Source organism: Falco peregrinus, chromosome 14 (genome assembly GCF_023634155.1).
Source record: "Falco peregrinus isolate bFalPer1 chromosome 14, bFalPer1.pri, whole genome shotgun sequence".
NCBI classification, from domain to species: domain Eukaryota; kingdom Metazoa; phylum Chordata; class Aves; order Falconiformes; family Falconidae; genus Falco; species Falco peregrinus.
Window position 1 is genome coordinate 12,317,861 of NC_073734.1, and position 18,512 is coordinate 12,336,372.

The 18,512-nt window shown below is 38.5% G+C and overlaps 1 long non-coding RNA gene across 2 annotated transcripts in view; it reads right to left on the minus strand.

Moving 5' to 3' along the window:
- Positions 1–8,899: 8,899 nt before the first annotated feature.
- The window catches only part of LOC114011703 (uncharacterized), a 35,871-nt gene continuing 26,258 nt past the window's right edge, over positions 8,900–18,512 (minus strand). For both annotated transcript variants that reach the window (XR_008749842.1, XR_003553748.2), the window contains one exon: positions 8,900–18,028. This is a non-coding gene — a long non-coding RNA (uncharacterized LOC114011703). The remainder of the gene's footprint in view (positions 18,029–18,512) is intronic.

The following is an 18,512-nucleotide window of genomic DNA, read 5'->3' on the forward strand; positions in this document are numbered from 1 at the left end:
AACAAAAACTGTTTTCACTGCCTCCGGGACACCAAAGTGCCGGCCAGCAGCCGTGTGCCAAGGGCCACCTCAGGGCAGCGGGCGGGCGCTCCCCAGGGCCTGTGCAGGGGCCCACCCCGCTCTCCTCAGGGGCGGGCAGCGGCTCTGCCACCCCCAGGCGACAGGCATTAGGCTCCCCGGCCCTTGGGAGGGCCCAGCCTGGCACAGGTGCACTCAGTGCTGAATTGGGTCTGGCCAAGCCCCCCAGCAGCCCTCACAGCGCGGCGCTTGTACTGGTGGCCGGGAAGGGGGTGATAACACACCAGCGTTTTGGCTGCTGCTGAGCAGCACCCGCACGGCACCAAGGCCGTCTCGCCAGCCCCCCCTCACCTGCAGGCTGGGGGTGGGCACGATCTCAGGAGGGGACGCAGCCAGAGTGACCAAAGGCATATTCCATACCATATGATGTCTGCTCAGATATAAAAGGCAAGAGAAAGGAGGAGGAAGAAGGGGCATTTGTTATTTACGACGTTGGTCTTCCAGAGCAACCGCTATGCGTGCTGAAGCGCTGCTTCCCAGAAAGTGGCCGAACATCGCCGGCTGATGGGAACTGAAGAAAAACATTTTTTGTTTTCCTTCATTTCCCCATGCACGACTTTTGCTATTGCTCCATTAAACTGCCTTTAGCTTGACCCACAAGTTTGGGGTCTTCTTCCTCACTGTGCTGAGGAGCTGGGTGGGCACCTGGCGCCAAGCCTGGATCAGCCCCTGCAAGCGCACATGATTGCAACTGGAAATCAGGTGGGTGGGTGCGTGGGGTAAAGGGGATGTCAGAGCCCAGCTTTCCCACCACAGGGAACAAAAGCCAGAGGCATTCTAGGCGGCACAAAACAAGGTGTTTAATATGAAAAGCAACAGGTTTGGCATGACTGTCACACCCACACCAGCTGCAGCCCACAGTCCAACTGGGGTTGCATGGCAGCCTGGCACCCGCAATGGGGGGGCCCCACCATGCCCACAGACCCCAACACCCCTCCTCAGGTTCTGACACCTGATGTCTCAGCTGTGACAAGCCGTAACAAGAAAAACATGTCCACAAGACGAGCTCCCAGGTTAAGCAGGTAACACAGCAAACCACCCCGATACCATGCAAATTACACCAGCCTATTCCTCTGCTCTTATTAAAAATGCAAACAAAACTAAAGCATTTGGGAAACCGCAAAATTTGGACTATTTTGCCTTTTATTTTGTCGAAATTACCAGCCAAATCTGATAGAAATTGACAAATAACTTCTACCTTTAACCTGTAGTCTTTCAGTGAAATAATTGTGAGTTTCTAGTCAGTGAGATATGCTCCAGCTAACACGTTCTCCTCTCTTCAGCACGCTAGTCAAATAATAACCTAATAATAAGCTAGTGTATATGCATTTGGTTACTTACAGGAAGCACATTCCAAACAGCACACATGCATAAAATAGAAATCACGTTGCTGGTAGCCAGTAAAGACTCCCTCTTTGTCCAGAAGCCTATATTTATTTTATAGAGAAGACACATCCTCAGGCCATCCCTTTTGCCATAGTGTTGCAGTAAGGACAACAGTGAAATCCCAATGGCAACTTGTTCACAAAAGCTGTGACACAAGCTGTTCCAGACTAATGCTCAGTGCATCTAAAGCAAATAAACTTGGCCATTATGTAATCATAAATTACTGGTGACTTTCCTACGTTAGTGACAGCATTGCAGTATATGTAATAAATACATTAAAAGAGGTGGAAAATCTGCTGAGCCTAAGCAAAGTACTGCAATATGCTGTGGAATCACTGATAGCTGTAGATGAGCTATGGAGCCAGGTAAGCTTATGGGGTTTTAATGTGTGATTAACTTCTGACTTATATCAAAAGGAAATTTCTGTCCAAGGAATTTCATCCATGAATTTTCCACAGAACTGCCTCAGAACCAATGTATCTGTGTTGCATTATATTTCCAAAGCTCCCTGCACTGCTCCTGTAATTTCAGCTTCCCCTCAGGGGGGCATTTTCTCAGGAGATCTCCCCAGGAGATTTTGGGTTGCATAGCACTCCCATTTTTCCACTTGAGAAATCTGGAAAGAAATGTTTGAGCAAACGCGCAGTTTACCATGCACCATGAATAGCACCCTGGGATAGACTGCGTGACAGATTTAATTCACGTGGCTCAGTTCTTTAGCACACAGAGGTATGCTGCTATCCCTGCATCGCACAACACTGCACGTGCACAGACAGCACTTGCTGAGGATGTCTGAAAAGCAGCATTCCAGAAAAAGGGACATGCTGAAAATCCAGAAACTACCAGCAGGCCAAGTTCTTCGCAATTTTTTCACTTCCTGGGTCAGTGGTGCTCCATTATGTGCCCAGGCCTTATTTATGAGTCTTCAAAACCCCTTTTCCAGGATGTCTGTGTCTTCCTTTAAACGGCCAGCACATCAGAAATGCCAGCAGGCAGTAGCTACAGAATGCTGCCAAACAATGTCTAAACAAAAAAACCAGGCCCATAAGGTGAAATCCTAACCATGATGCTGTCATTCTTGTATCCTTTATCTGAGATTTAGCAGGTGTGCAATCTTCTGTTGTTTTTTTTAACAGGTGGAAAATGTCATCTTGTCATGGGAGATTCAATGTAAAACACTCTAATGCTCTGTTGCAGTGGTTTATATATCTCAATGTTCATCACGTAACGATGACATAGAATAACTTTTTCTATTCTCTGAGCCATAATTTAGTTTGTCAGTTACTGGCAAATATATGTCAGTGTTGCACCCCACAAACATGTAAAAATATCACATGTATTGTATTGTTAATAATATGGTTGTAAGTCATTCATGGCAATTAAACTTGCATTACAATTAAATCTCTTCTGACCATGATGTTCCTGTTACGCCGTTTTATTATTGCACAGAGAAAAGTACAAATAAATGTATACCCTACAAGAAAATGTAATGAGATATACTCACTTGTTTTAACTGGTTTTAAACATTGTCCTTTGGAAAGACAAACTGGCATAAAAATACATGATACAAAGATTTCACACCAAAAAGAATTTGGGGTTTTTTGTTTGTTTGTTTATATTCCTCAACAAATATGCCCACTGAATTCCAGTTATATTCCAGTACTAGATATTTTATCTAATAGATATTTTGAGCTTTGGCAGGATATTTTTAACTGTCATTTCCCAGTTGAGAGAATCAATGAAATTATAGTACTATCAGAATAGCATATCTGAATTCACACCCTCAACTAGCATACCGCTTTCCAAGTATTATTTAATATTGTTAGTTTTGTCTTCTTAATTTACTTCTCATAATATATTATGTTGCCTACACTAGCAAAAAGCAGGAAATAATTAAATAACTTACCCAACAAGATTTTCAGACCAAAACTCCTTTTCAAGGGATAGAATAAAGAAAACTCTTCATTGCAATGGACCTAATAACAAACCTTTCCTTCCCATAGCTGTGGTACTATATGTGTAGAAATTTCTGGCTAACTTCCATTTGAGGAGGTGGAAAATATTCCTATTTTGAGGACCTAAAACTTTTTTTTTTTTTTTTTTGGTACTGGAGTTCTAATATACTTTAACCCCACGTTCTGGGAAGATGAATTCAAACTACAATAAGCAAAGACAAGGAGCACTGGAATGATGGAGGAGCTATTGTAGAAAATAAAAGCTTTGTCATGCTTAGTCTCAGCAAATCAAAGGCTAGGAGTGTTATTTAGAGAGGGCAGTCATATCCTACCAGAAAAGTGAAACCAAACCCTCCAAATACTGTACTTGAAAGGTGGAGCTGGAGTCAGTTATGACAGGAGCTAAGATGTTGTGGCTGTTAGTTACTGAGAGCAAATAGATCTATTGCCCCACAAGGCTTCTTGCAGTTCAGTGTTTGTCCCTTGCCATGATAGTGGAGGGCTTGAGTTATGAAGTGGTCACAGTGGGTAACAGAGGGGACTGAGCCAGGGTGCCGTTTCAAGGTGAGCTACCTCTGCAGGACAACAGCCAGATGATGTCTTACCATTCAGGTGTAGACTTCAAACAAAATGTTCTTCTTTTTTTTTTCCTAAATTGCATTAATTACCCAGTCTTGCCTTGCAGGGAACATTAGTTAGTCATTAAAGCACAGTGGTAGGAATCATAAGGTTGGATTCTCTCTTAACTCTTTCAAAGCTTTATTGTGGCTTTTTTCCTAACCTTCTTCTGTACCACTGGAATCAGTATTTTGCTGTCGCTCACAAGGGAGCTAGCAAATAACTGACAGATTATTGAAATCACTTTCTGAAAGCTCTCCAGGCACCTATCTGCATCTGTAGATGTCTAAATGCATTTAAAATCTGGCCTTAAAGTCCTCCAGATTGGTAAAGCATGGCTAGATAAGTGCTACAGAAGTGTAAAATATTATCTCAGTTATTAAGCATACACGTTTCCTTGGTTACAAGTCAGGCTAAATAATGCCTTTTTTTTTTTTTTTTTGGTGCTACATGCTAATAGGCTTTTGCAAATTAATTAATGTAGAAATTTGGCGTACTAAGAGAATTACTTGAATGATTCCTGAAGGATTACTATTTTTTTAACTTCATTTGCTTGAAACATTGAAAGTAGGCAGGAAATGTCAGGTTGTGTGTCTGAGTCTTTATACTGTACAAAAAAATAAAGTAGAAAAAAAGCTTTTTTTGTTGTACAGAAACAAGGAGAGTCACCAGAGAGCATTTCAGTATTCCATGTTATTCCTGTTGCTAAGGAAACTTTCCTTCATCTGTGCTCAGTAAGAAGACATCCTCGATAATTCCTCCACGGAAGGATGGCATTACAGATCAGTGTCAGAAAAATCAGCTGACAATTAACCAGAAAACTAGCCACTATAAAGTTTTACCAGGAGAGTTCCCCATTTCTTTTACAAAGTCCAGAATGATCTGTAGCAGGGAAGAGCCTGGAGGAACTATAAAAGGTCTGCATGATTACTCTTATCCCAATAGAATTTCCTTCAAGAGGCAAACCAGAAAGAAACAGAATAAAACTAATCATATGGCCTGGGTTTTTTTGGCATTGTCCCATTAGCTAATATCCTGTAGACTCTCAACTGTACTTTCTAAAAGAAAGTAAAAACCTCCCTCACAAATAGACTAGTAAATGTTTACTGTCACTACTTAAGCCACCCTAAAGAGAGCAGGAAGTAAAGAAATCATAAAAATCTCAGTAGTCTGTAGTAGATTTCACTCTGTTTCATGTGTCCATTTTCAACCCATTACACATGCACCACCATGGCTTTCAGTACCATTGCTCACAAAAAAGGTATCACTTACCGTGAGAAAAAGAGCAGAGTTGTCTCTTATAGAAATAATAGGTGAGGAGTGTGCCATCTAATGTATGTTGCAAGATTTCTTATTCTTATCCAGCGAAGATTTACCTGCTTTCATTACATAAGTTTTGAAATGCAAGCTAGCAGCTAGCTTTATTATGCCCTTTAATACAAATCAAATACTCTAAAAATACTACATTTCCTGGGGGAGTTTGGAATCATCATTCTGCCACACTGCACAACACAGTAAGAAGGGGGGACTTTGCTGTATCTCTCTTCTTACATGCAAAAGGTCTGCTGCTCCAGGACTGCCTAGCTGACCTCCTTTCTCCAGCAGCATTTCACCACAGACACATCGAGAAAGAGTGCAAGAAATGCATTCCAGCATGACTCTGTTCTGACATACTTCCCAGAGAAGGCAGCTTCCAGCAATCACTAGGTTAGAGAGGATTAAACCTATTGCTTTACCCTGTCTGTTTTGTTTAATAGTCACTAATGACCTTATGCTTTGTGCTTTTGTCTAATTGCGTTTTAAAGCCATTTGCACCTTTGCCTAGTGTTAAAATATGCATATCATTGGTCCCAGTAGTGTTGCTCTCATAGAAAATGTGATACACAAGACAGTAGACCAAATTTTCATTTGGTATATGCTTATGCATGGTAAAAATGAGAAAAAGGAAAGAAAGACTATGATACCCTTTCTCTTTCCTGAAGGGAAGCAGTGACTGGCTTATGCTATGCCACTTGTAATATTCACTCAGAAAATATTACGCCTTCTGAAAAGGAGATTAACCTTGCAGGCTTTACCCTCCTTTTCCTACTCCATGTCATGTCTCTGCTTTATCAGAATTTCAGATCACGATTCCACCACCTTTGGTAGAAAGTCTATTTCCAGAACAAATTTTTGTTTTCCTCTTTGAAGCCATTTGTTTTGGCATACAATTCCCACCTGTTCCAGAACTGAGATAAATGCAAGTTTCAGCAAAGATACAGTTCACTTCCCCCCTCTATAACCAAATGTAACTCTACAGTATCAATCCTAGGAGATACACAGGTCTAATGCATGCAGAACTAGTCTTTCATCTTTAGGTCTAGATGTGGACTCACCTGACACAACTTAGGAAAAAGCCATACCTTCCCAGCAGCATACTTCCTGAAGAGATTTTTCTCCCTTGATATAAGGGATTTCAATATTATTTTCCTGTTCAAACTCCTTTGTCTTCCAGGATCACAAGGTTTTCTATTGTATGATGTAGAGCTGCTGAGAATAGCTTCTCTTTTTTGTTAGGTATTAATGCATATTAGCCATTTGTAAATAAGGTGCTATTGAAATACGTGCATCTGGATAACGTATTAACATCAACATTTATACCTTGGCTTACAGTTACATCATGGACACAGATAACCAAATCCAGTCCATTCACAGGCCAGTTCCCTCTTCTGATTATTAAGTCTTCTCTGTTTTTCCTTAACAATGTGCATAGCCTTCAGTAGGAAGTCTGTGTATGCAATTTCAAGCCATGAAATGTTCTTTCTTGTTCCTTCTTCATCTCCTGGATGACAGCCCACAAAACAATCTGAACACATCCAGCACCACTGCATGACCTTCTATACTGGCCTGTTGAACGTGACGACAGCGTTACTTCTCTGGAACCTGCCAAAACAAGTCTTACGCTGTGATGTATAAAACTGTAAGCAATTCCCTCTTTCCAACAAATTGAGAACCTCAAAGGGATACCATTTCTTTTCAGATGGCTTAGGTTTTGCTCATAAGACCCTAGCTTTCATCTTGGTTAGCAGTGAATCTGAAGGAATGGAAAACACTGAAGTATTGTGGTATGTCTGGAATATGAAAGATACATTCTGTTGCTTCTTTGATGTCTCATGAAAGAAAACTGAAAGAATACAAATGCAATATCATTAAAACACATTACTAATCCAGCAGGAATGGAGAGGCTTGTGCATTACAAATTTTTGCTCAATGCTACTTCAAACTATGATTTGTAATCTATTGAGGAAACTGTCAGGAATAATGGCTTTCAATATGACAATTAATTTTAAACTTTATTGAGCGAAATATGGATCACAATTTTTTACCACCATTTTGAGATACCTTGAAGTGGCAGTTGCTGGTTAGAGAACAAAAAGCCAAATGGCATGGTTTAGATATACAGAAAATGGAAGATAATGATGCATGAAATAAACAGAGAAGAATTGAGGAAAATACTGGAAAGTGGAAGTGCAGAAAACAGTTTGACCCACCAGTGAGCCTAGTCCTATTTCTATGGAAATGAGCTCATTACTGCTAATTTTTTTTTTTTTAAGTTCCTAGTTGATTCGTGAAGTGCTTTTTGAATTCTGATAAGGGCTTCATGAATCACTGAAAAAAAACATTTGAACAAAATATCTAGAGTCAAATGATTACCAACTCCCATAGATTAATCAGCTGTCTGAGTACTTTATATAACAGATCATGCACTAGGAGAGCCAGCTTTTTTCCCCTGGTATCATAAGTCTATAATGTTTCATTCTGCAAAGAAAAGGAATCATGCTTCTGAAACCTAATTCTGGATGGTTACTCCATCCAAAAGCCTATATTAAATAGGAAAGACATCTTTGATTTTTCTCCCCTGCTGTTTCCATGTTTGATCTGTTTTAAAAATCAGCATCACGAGAATTGGCCATAGAATTGCTCTCAGAAATAAGAGCATCTGTGGTATCCATACAAACAGTGCTTTCACATTTGTAACCAAGTCAGTATTGGCTGTAGGCACCCCTAAGCAGGCAAGGGAAATGCCCCAGGGCCCAACACCAGTTCTTCTTAAACCTTCAGGATGCTGAAATACAAATCAAATAAAGCAATGGATTTAAATAGCAAGTAAACTTTATTTCTTTTATAAATCCAGCAATTTTTTAAGACTGCCTATAGACAAGAGCAGAGTACATGTCTGCGACAGCCAGATTTTTAACTGAATGGTGAATGACTTTACATGTTATACATACAGCATCTACACTGAACATTTTATTAATTCTCTTAACACTTTAAAAAAAATGTCTGTGGCAAATTCTGTGACTGTCTGCTAATTCGCCTTGTACTAATTTTCAAGGTGTGTGTAGGTCACTAGCATTCTCCAGCATACATCTTGTAACAATGCACTTGTTAGTAATCACACAAAATAAATCTAACCCTGTTGCATGTAAGTGCGTTGTCTCTCTTTTCCAAAACACCTCACAATTAAAAACGACTGTATATCATACTTCAAAGGTGACAAATAGAACAGAAATAATCAGTCCTCATCAGAGATGCACAGGTCATGGTGTCCTGTGATGTGCATTCATTAAACAGTTATAGGACTCTGCACTGTTCATTTCAAACAATGGGTTAAGTGACATTTGAAGTGTGAGTAATTGGATTGTCTTTTAAAAACTTTAGAGATGGGTGGACATGCACACACACACCCCCCATCCTGCAGTTATGGCAGACCTTAGATGATTTTCATTTTAAGACCAACAGGAGGCTGAGAGATAAAGCTCATGATAATTTACATGAGGTATTACACTGGTGTAAATAAGAAATAATTCGTCATATATGACTCCACTGAACTGGCAGAGACTTAGACTGATTTAATTTTTATAGAATGCAGAATTAATTTTGGAAGAAGGTTATAAAATTATAAAGCATTATGCTATTCAGTTGATAGCATTATTAATAATGCAAAGACAGTACTTTCATTGTATATGCTCCTATACATTTGGGCAGGAGTTGTGAGACACCAAAGCTGCTTTGTTAAAGTACTTCCAAGGTTTTCTTTTCGCATCTCACATTTCTACACTTCTCAGGGCACCAGAAGCCTAAAGAAATCAGCATTTGAAGAAAAAACAGACAGAGGATTGATGTGGAAAAGGAAAATATCAAAAAGCTATTTCTCTTAGCCGTGAACTCTTATGACAAACTTGTAGAGGTGACTACAAGTCTGGAGTGAAAGTTTGTGTGCTCTGCTTATGAAGTGCAAACTGAAGGTCCAAAAGCACTCTGGTATTTCTGAGACCTTACACTCCCAGGCTTTTTAATTGCATCTTGATTTTTGACATTCTTGATATCTCATTTCCTAGTTCCCTAAGGGAAGACTATGTTGTAGGATGGAAGAACAATTCATTATTTTGGGTTATTGAGAAAAAGATAAACAATAACAAAGAGATTATTTTGTCTTTATTTATTTCCACTTATAGTTGGGAGTAATGATACTTTTTTTTCTATTCAGTTCTGAATTCAAGATGATGACACTCATTCAAACTAAATCAAAATACAATAATATAATTACAAATTAACAAAGAGCAGTATTCCCTTACGCGAGGTGCAATGCAGACATACACCATGTAGTTACCATTCCAAAATTTAAAGGACAGGTGAAGCAGAGGAAAATGGTAAAAACAGAAGTATCTTGTTAGTGCTGCCAATCAGATATTGGGGAAGAAACCCCTTACTTTCTTCTGTATTTTAATTATTTCTATGGGGTTGTTATAACAGAGACAAAGATTTCAAAAAGTGAAAACTGAAATCACTGGGAAGAGAGAAGTGATCCTGGGAAGGAGATTAAGTTTGAGGTAGAAATACGCTAAGGAAGGCTGCTGGAAACAGTAGTGAGTCAGCACAAGGTAGAATGTTCAGAAGAAAAAAAAAAAGTATTGCTCTTACATCTCAAATCATGCTATGCCCCCCCTGCTCTCTCTCACAGTTTTGGTTAGGCGAAACTACCCCCTTTCACAGCTGTACTTCCTAGCTCGAGACAGAAAACTCCACTTCAAGTCAGAGTCATCATGGAAGCCCACATTTTTTTTAAAAAAAAGTAGATGCAATACTGAATATTTACAGAGTTTGCAATTGTATTTAAGTATTAAAAAAAACTCTTGAGCAGATTGTGGCATATTCATACTGTAAAGATAAGGTACAATGTGCAAAGTTGAGTTAGAATTTGGATTTACAGACTTCATAAATGCTATTTGAATCACAAAGATTACCTGTCAAAACAATTTATAGTTCCTTTCCTCACTGAAGTCCTTTAAGTTCTTTTGCCTAATTTTGTTTTAAGGGTAAGAATTACATAATGCAGAAAATTACAGTTATGCAGCTTTGTATTACATACAAGGCTCAACCGATACTACAGAAAGCAAAATAGTCCACTTCTGCTGAAGAAATTTCACCAGCAGAAATCTACTTTGTGGAATTCCACCTGGCTTAATACAGTAACTGGAAGAACAGTATCCAAGCACTCTTTGCACAGCTATAGTCCTTTTTTCTCCAGATATTTAAGTAGCTGGACTTTATTCTTCTATTTGCCTGCACTTTTCTACTAGTATTTCATATTAGTTTGCCTTTTTCAACAGCCATTTGATTGGGTAGGCATCATACTTTTCCCATTTTGGTTTCAGTGTTTTAAGAATACTAAATCATAAAAAGTTATATTAAAAAGAAAATGCTTCTGTTTTCTCCTAGTTAAAAAAAAAATAAATCATACAGAAATGTGAATGGGTCATAATTCTTTGTCCCTTTTTCTCTCCAGGTTAGAATATGGACAGGAGACAAGCTCATATGGGAACCCAAGTTTTGGCCAAACAAACCGTAAGGCTGGCTGTGCCACGGGCTGAGACTGACATTCTTGTTTAGCTCCCAACAGCAGCACTTAATTTCCTTAAAGGGGGAACACCGTTGCCATAACGCAGGTGTCCCAACCCACCATTTCTTGAGGGCTACAAGTATTCTCTAGCATAATGGTTTTTCAATAAACATTTAGCTAACCACACAGCACAGGTTTTGCTTATTTAGAGCTACTAGGTGACGTTAAGAGACTTGATGCACAAGAATAAATAGCTTCCCAATACCCCTTTTGCAGGTAAGCAAGTGTTTCATGGACACTCATGATTACAGTGCATACTGAGAGACGTGATGCCTGGATAAGGCAATCTTTGTGTTACAGCGTGGTTTGCTCTGTAACGTATTTGATAGTTCTGTCATTAAAGGTTTCAGTAAAGAAGCTTTGGTGGCTTCAAAGAGTCATTTAAAAACTTGTCCATGCTACATTAACATGCCACAAAAATAAAACAACAGAGCTACTTATTCCGAGTTTTAGCCAAGATAACACTACTTATGTGTCCACAAAGAGCAGCTGTAATGCTTCGCCCACCCAAAATATTCAGGTCTACTCGTGCTATACAATAAGCTAGAAACTCTTTATTAAAAAAATATTTACAGAGATGCCTCAGTTGTGTTTCCTTGCTGTGTGCACAGAACATATTATTCTTTCAGATTCCCTTTTTTCCCCCCAGGATAGACACACGCATGTTTACATTTTAAAAAATCCCCAACATATAACAATCCATGGTCAGTCAATATAAACCCACCAGAAAGATAATATCATTGATCCAAATACACAGTCCTGATAAAGTTAGTGCCCTGAATGACTACATAAGACTAAGCAAGCCAGTACTCAAGCGGTTTTTTTCCTTTTAATTGTATTGTGCCTTCTCTATCCTCCTTAGGAACATAATAAAATACTGCATTGTCAGTCTCTATGCCCTTTGCCTTTGCTCTGCTGTAGTATATTTACACCTCTTAAACAAGTAAGCTGAATTAAAAGCATTTACTCAAAACCTTTTTTTCTGTAATACTGATTACCAGTGTTTTCATCTAGAAAATTTTGAGTATGTTTCAGTTTTCATCATATTAATGTTGACAGACCTCCTTTATCATTACTTTAATTAACAGCAGGTAAGGGAGGCAAAGTGAGTATGATGCTATTCTACTTGATTTAAAGTCTGCTTGTGAGACTCTCTCTCAACTCGTAGTTGAAATTGTCTTATCTCATACATTCCCAGGATTACTGTTTCATGTAAATGTCATTTTTGCTGTCCAAAACATTAAAAAAAACAACCCACACCAGTGTGATACAAGTACTGTCTCTTTCCGAGAGACATGAGGGAAGCTGTATGTAGGCTTTTGATCAAAGACAAGATCCTGACTTCAAAGTAACACCTCATCTGTAAATATATTACTCAGTACTCTTAGTAAAGAAAGGGAGACTCCTTGATTTCAAATAACCTAAGGCTAATACGGTGGGATTTGCCCACATTCGCAGAGTTTAATCTTACTTCTCTGAATACTTATAGATAATTAGACACAAAGATTTTAAAGACTTTGGGTCGTAATCTCCTCTTATTTATGTAAGTCTGACAGACCGTAGTCCAGTATTTCACTGGAAGAACACCTGGCTTATTGTGGACTGAGAGAAGAATGTGGAAAATTTACAAATTTCAGAAGCATCTGAGAATTATTTTAAACCTAGGTCTTCCACATATAGCCACAGAAAGCAGTGGCTAGACACCTGCAGATGCTCTACCACTAATTTGATTGGGGTCTTCTAATATTTTTTGTATCACTAATAGAGATGTCTTCATTATTTCTTTCATTGCTGCAGTCTAGAAAAGCACAACAAAATTCCAGATTATCTTCAATGGCTTTGAAGACACTGGCAAAGGACATTAAGTTATTTCATAGTATGCTAATCAGCATGGACCATGGTGGTAACAGATCATATAAACAATACTATTTAAGAGCCAGCTACAAGGCTGCTAATTGCACATGCAAAGAAGCAGTTTTGAGTGGGCACAGAGGGGGCAATTTTACCATCAACTGACAGTATAATCAATAGTGTGAGTGTGCAGATGCCACTCTCATCTGTATGTAGCCAACAGGAAACAGCCTAAGGCACTGAAATCAATGACACTTTTCTGCACAAAACCTTTTTTTCTCCAGAGGAAAAAAAAAACCAAACGTAATTCAGCGATCTAGGTATTGTTTATAAATCATATTAATTTCATTAAATTAAAAAAAATAATAATCCAGCTATTGGAAAGAACCAAATTTTGGTTTTCAGGATTCTAAATGTTGAGGTTATTCTAAAACATCCTGTTGTTTTACTACAACTTCTTATGTCTCTCAAAAGTAGAAACAAAATTTTCCATGTACCTGAAGTGAATGTTCAATATGCTATAAAAAATGTAAAAGCTGTTACTTCTAATTAGGGATTAAAACCTCTTGAACATTCAAGACTGTTAATAAGATGAAACCAGCCTTTGTTTCTGCCATATTTACTCTCAAGGTGTGCTGCTTCTCATTTTCACTAAGTGTATTTGCTACAGTAAATGCATAGCAAAAATAGCTCAGAGTTCCTTGTCTGGATTTGAAAAAGATCATTTCCTCCTAGGTTTCTACACAATATTTTCACTATCAAAAAGTCAGAAATTTAGTATTTCACCCCATCTTCTCCTTCCTTCCCACACAGCTTACAAGTGTTATTATCATGACAGGCAAGAGCAAAGCTCTGTATGTTCTCCACGGTGTGCTACACTGCATGCATCCATAATGCAGTGCTCAGCTGTCTCTGCCTCCCATCACACCCTGCAGTGCCTCACAACCTGCTCTTTAGGAGAGACGGGAGCAACTTGCTTTCACTGTGTCAGCTACAGTAATATAATTGCCTTATGGACATCTGGGCCATACAGCAGAAGGTGTAGGCAGGAATGTACAGCCCCAGCATTTCCTAGCTCCTTCACATGACAAGAAAATGCCTGTTTGTGCTCTAAGTGTATCTGAGACTTGCGTCCAAACAACAGGCTTGTCCAAGGCAAGAGACTTATGGCAAATGTGACCCAAAGAAGGTGGTTCCCATCCTTTCTGTACCAGAAATCTAAAGTAAAACATTTCTCAATGTGAAAATGCAGATCGTGTGGCAGCTTTCTTGTTAGCGGTCTGCTCGAGACTTACAGCCATGGAACAAAACACAACACGAGCCACTAAGTCCTACAACATTTATATAAAATTTGACCCTACAGAGATGTCCCCAATTTCCACAAAACCAGATCAGACACTTTCCGGACTTGTGCCGTAAAGACCTGACAGTCGCTGTTTGTCCATTCGCACGGAGTACATATCCTTTAATATGCTTGGTTGCATTTTGCCATCTTTATACTACTGTCTTGCAGTGAAACTCCCACAACTTCTTGACGGGTGAAAAATTAAACGGTATAGCAGGCACAGAGGGAATTTGCAGTTTGTATAAGATTAGACTTAGCTGAAAAGCTAAAGGCATACCTGGAAACACTTTTAAAACATATAAAATTCATGAATACTTTTCAGTTTGCAGCTCAGACATAAATATGTGTAATGGGCATGTAACAGACATCTTACCTCTCCAGCATGGATATGTATCTGCTGCTTCAATCTCCCTTGGAAGCAAAGTGATTTAATGTGCTTTGCCTGGTAAGTCACCCTCCAGCAAAATAAATTTGATTTCTGCTGCAATCAAAAGGATTTAAACAAAATCACCTATCAGTTCTCCCTAGGTTTATTTATCCAAACGTCCATTTCAGTCTTTCTTTTCAATATAGAGAAATTATACAAGGTTTTTTTGAGGCAATCTTTACGATTCTTTAAGGATAGGTGTGAACTAGTCTTAGATGGCTACATCGTTCACATGCATCATATTTCCTGAGTCTGTGGTTACACGCAGCTCTCTGTAAGTCACTTACCCTGTTATGCTCATTTGCATCTCTCTGTCTCCTAAAAGCAAAGGTCTGGCAAGGAAAGGAGAGGGGACTCTGTGTTTCCTACCACTCTCCCACCATGCCCTGCACATACCATAGTCAGAAATTTCCAAGTGCATTAGTCTCCAAGTAAACAAGTAGAAAAAGCAGCCATGTGCTATGAAGCAATATCAGCTTTTAAAAGATATATTTCTAATTCTAAGCCTGTAGGTAAAGTTTTACATAATTGCTCCAGCAAATTTGTAGGCCCAGTCTTGGTGATCATTCAGTATCAGTGTGGAATTGCAGAGGTGCCAGACATACCTAATTTCTCTTTCCTTGTGTTATGACTAACTGCTTCAGGCATCACATATAGTGCATGAAAATCATTGCAAAACACCCTTTTGCTCAACAAAATACGTTTTTAACCTTCCTACTCTTTAACAATATTCAAACCATCAAAAGTAACCTCCTGCTAATTAGTTTTGACATATGATTTATTAAACAATGGAATCAGAGTATTTCCCATAAAAGAGAAACTGGCAGTAATATTTCTTAATTCAGACACGCAGGGTCTGCACGATTAATAAACCAGTGTAATAGTGTCCTGTGACCATGATTTTTTCACCTGTCGTTACTGAAGAAAATTGTCTAGCAACCACTGAATGCTCACACAGAATAGGTCATGATTATATTTTTCCATTAATTCTCCATGTCATAATGTTAAAATGCTCAAATCAAGGACATCTCAATGGATATTTAGACAAAGAGCAAGCTTCTTTTTTCTTCTACAGTATTAAACAAATTATTTATTCCACTCGATTCACACAGATAATTTTAAACAGTATTTCTAATAAACTTTAGGCTAATACGTTGAAAATCGTGTTTCCCATTTAAAACTGTACAATTTTCAAAACCGCCTAAACCTAGCAGCTCTTATTGTTATACTTGCTCACAAATCTTCATAAAAACTCACAAGGCGCTTCAGAAAATACTGATTCAGCAAATATTTCACAGCACTATCTTAATTTCAGCAAATTTACAACTTCAGGATGTACTATCACATATTTTAGCCCAGAATGAGGGAGGACTTACCTGTCCACAGAGATCACGTTGTGCAGGCAGCTGCAGGAGGTCAGAGCCCAGCTCTAAAGCAAGGAATTTGAACCTGAAATCTTGCACTGGGATTCTCAGGATCTGATGTCTGACAGTTAATTTTTTTTTAAAAAAGGTATAATCAAGTTCATCAAGGAAATGGGAGCTAAGGCTCTCAGACTTCCAGGATCCTCTATCCCACAGAACAAAATACTTACTGAAATCTGAGGAACTGTGTAGGATCTGCAGATACTGGAGGCTGAGAAGAAGTCTGTGAAAGCTGAAGTCAGTGAACTCTGTTTCAACTCAGAAAACTAAAGCTGAAGTGGGTAGTTTTGTTTCTATGATTGTTTGATTTGTTGGTTTAATACCTACAATTTGAAAAGTTCCTCCACAAAATTCTTAACAATTCCAGGTAACATTGTGAATCATAAAAAAAAAAAAAACCAAACAACTTTTCCTAAATTAATTTTCCCCAGAATATATCTACCAAAGTTTGGGATCTGTCCTTCAAAGTAGGACGCTGTACTGGAAAAATTAGGTCACTGACTTGTTTCCTCATTGAACATTTGAGAATCAGGCTTCCATTTGCCTAGGAATTCAATACCAGTCAAGTAACTTTCCCTACCGCTCAAGCATCTCATATTCCATCTCACTGGAATAAGAATGAAATAAGAATGTACCTGATACTTTCCACAAGTATTCTGCATCTGTTTTCATATAATATTTTACGCCCAATTTGGGTTACAATCGAGCTTAATTGTGCCAAATTATCAGCAGGCCATCTTTTGCTTGAAATCTTTTTCTTCTCTCTACTGTCATTTTTACAGGCAGCTCAGCAGATAATTTTATGCTACTGCAGTCACACAAGGCAGATTCTAATATTGATCTGAATTTTCCCCTTGAATATGATTTGCATTCTTAGCCTGATGTATTTTTTTTTTCTTCCCATAGAACATGATTTACATTCTTATGTCTGGCTGCTTCATTCTAAAGCCATCTTGAAAAAGTCTCTTTCTAATCATCCTTCTATATTCATATGGGAATAACTCTTCCTACCGATGCTTAGGAGAGGAAAATCTCAAATAAATTGACGCTATTCTTGCAGACTATAATGACTGGAAACTGTATTTGTTGATGGAAATTAGAAACTTTTTTATAGCTTACTAATAATCTAGCTTTGGGACAGCTAATTACTAGGGATTGTTAGGTCTGAATACCGAGGAAGTGCATTCAATCTTCCGGCTGGTCTAAACAGGAAAAAAACAGCAAGATCAGCCAAAGACCATCCTTGTAGCACAGTAGTCTCCAGTACAAAAACCTTGTTTTACATGAAGCAGGAGAGATACATTTTCCTTGGATTAAACATAAGTAGGTTGGGGAAAAATTAATTTCCCTGTAACCATGGCCTATTTCTGCCTGCGCTCCCTACCCATTGCACATGTGTTAGAGGGGGCATCTTCATTCAGATCTATGAGCATGACCTCGCTCCTTTTGGCCTGTTGGACACCCTGCAGAGGACACCCTCCTTCCTTCCAAGGCTAGCTCCTCTTTCCTGAGACACAGAATTGCACCCTTCAGGGACACAATCCATTATATCTGACTATCAAAATGAAGGGGGAACTAATAAAATCAAAATGTTTAAGTCTCATGAATTTTGCCCGAATTTAAAAGAACACCTGGGACAATGATCAGCGATGCTTCTCAGCTGATCTTCCTAAGTTCATTTCCTTTGTGATCTCAGTTTCTAAAAGCACCTATTTTTTAATTTATTTTTCTTTTAATATGAAAAGAAAGATGCCTTCTCAAAATTCTTTCTGTGAGGTCTGAATGACAAAACCTAATTTAACTTTCTACTTCATTGCAATCCCCTTACCATTCTTACATTCATCTTTTTCCACTTAATCTTTATTCACTAGCAGTAGTAAATATTATACTTACAGTTCTTGAACACAGCTGACATATGACAGTTGTTCAAAAACATTGGAAGAGGAGGAATAGGAAGCCACGTTTCCCTAGCATTCTTTGTAGTAGAAGTATTGTATCACACTAGAAAGACAATAAAGAGGTTTTGTACTTCACTAGTCTAGTTGGTTTTGAGTTTATTATTGCAGTGCATCGTATGGAAAAAGGAAATGGTCAGATTTTAGGAAACTCCAGAGAGGACTGACTCGGGCATACAAGCATGTTGAGTGCCTCACCCAACATAAACATCTGACTGGAACTTGATTACTTAAAATTTCCCCTAAGATGCCAGCATAAGAGTTTTAAATATATACTAAAACACTGCATTTTGCACCATATGCAACAGTTTCCCGCAGCTTAAAGCAAAATACAGTACTAAGGACAAAGGTTCATGTAGCTTAGAGTATTACTTGCCAATACACATTTAAGCGACAGGTAAAAACAGGAAAATCTGTGGTGGATTTCCTGCTTATATTAACTGAGTACTACTTTTTTTTCAATTTATTTGAAGTTCAATTCATCTTTAAATAACCAAACAAAAGATAGTAAATTTTAGTAAGCTCCGCAA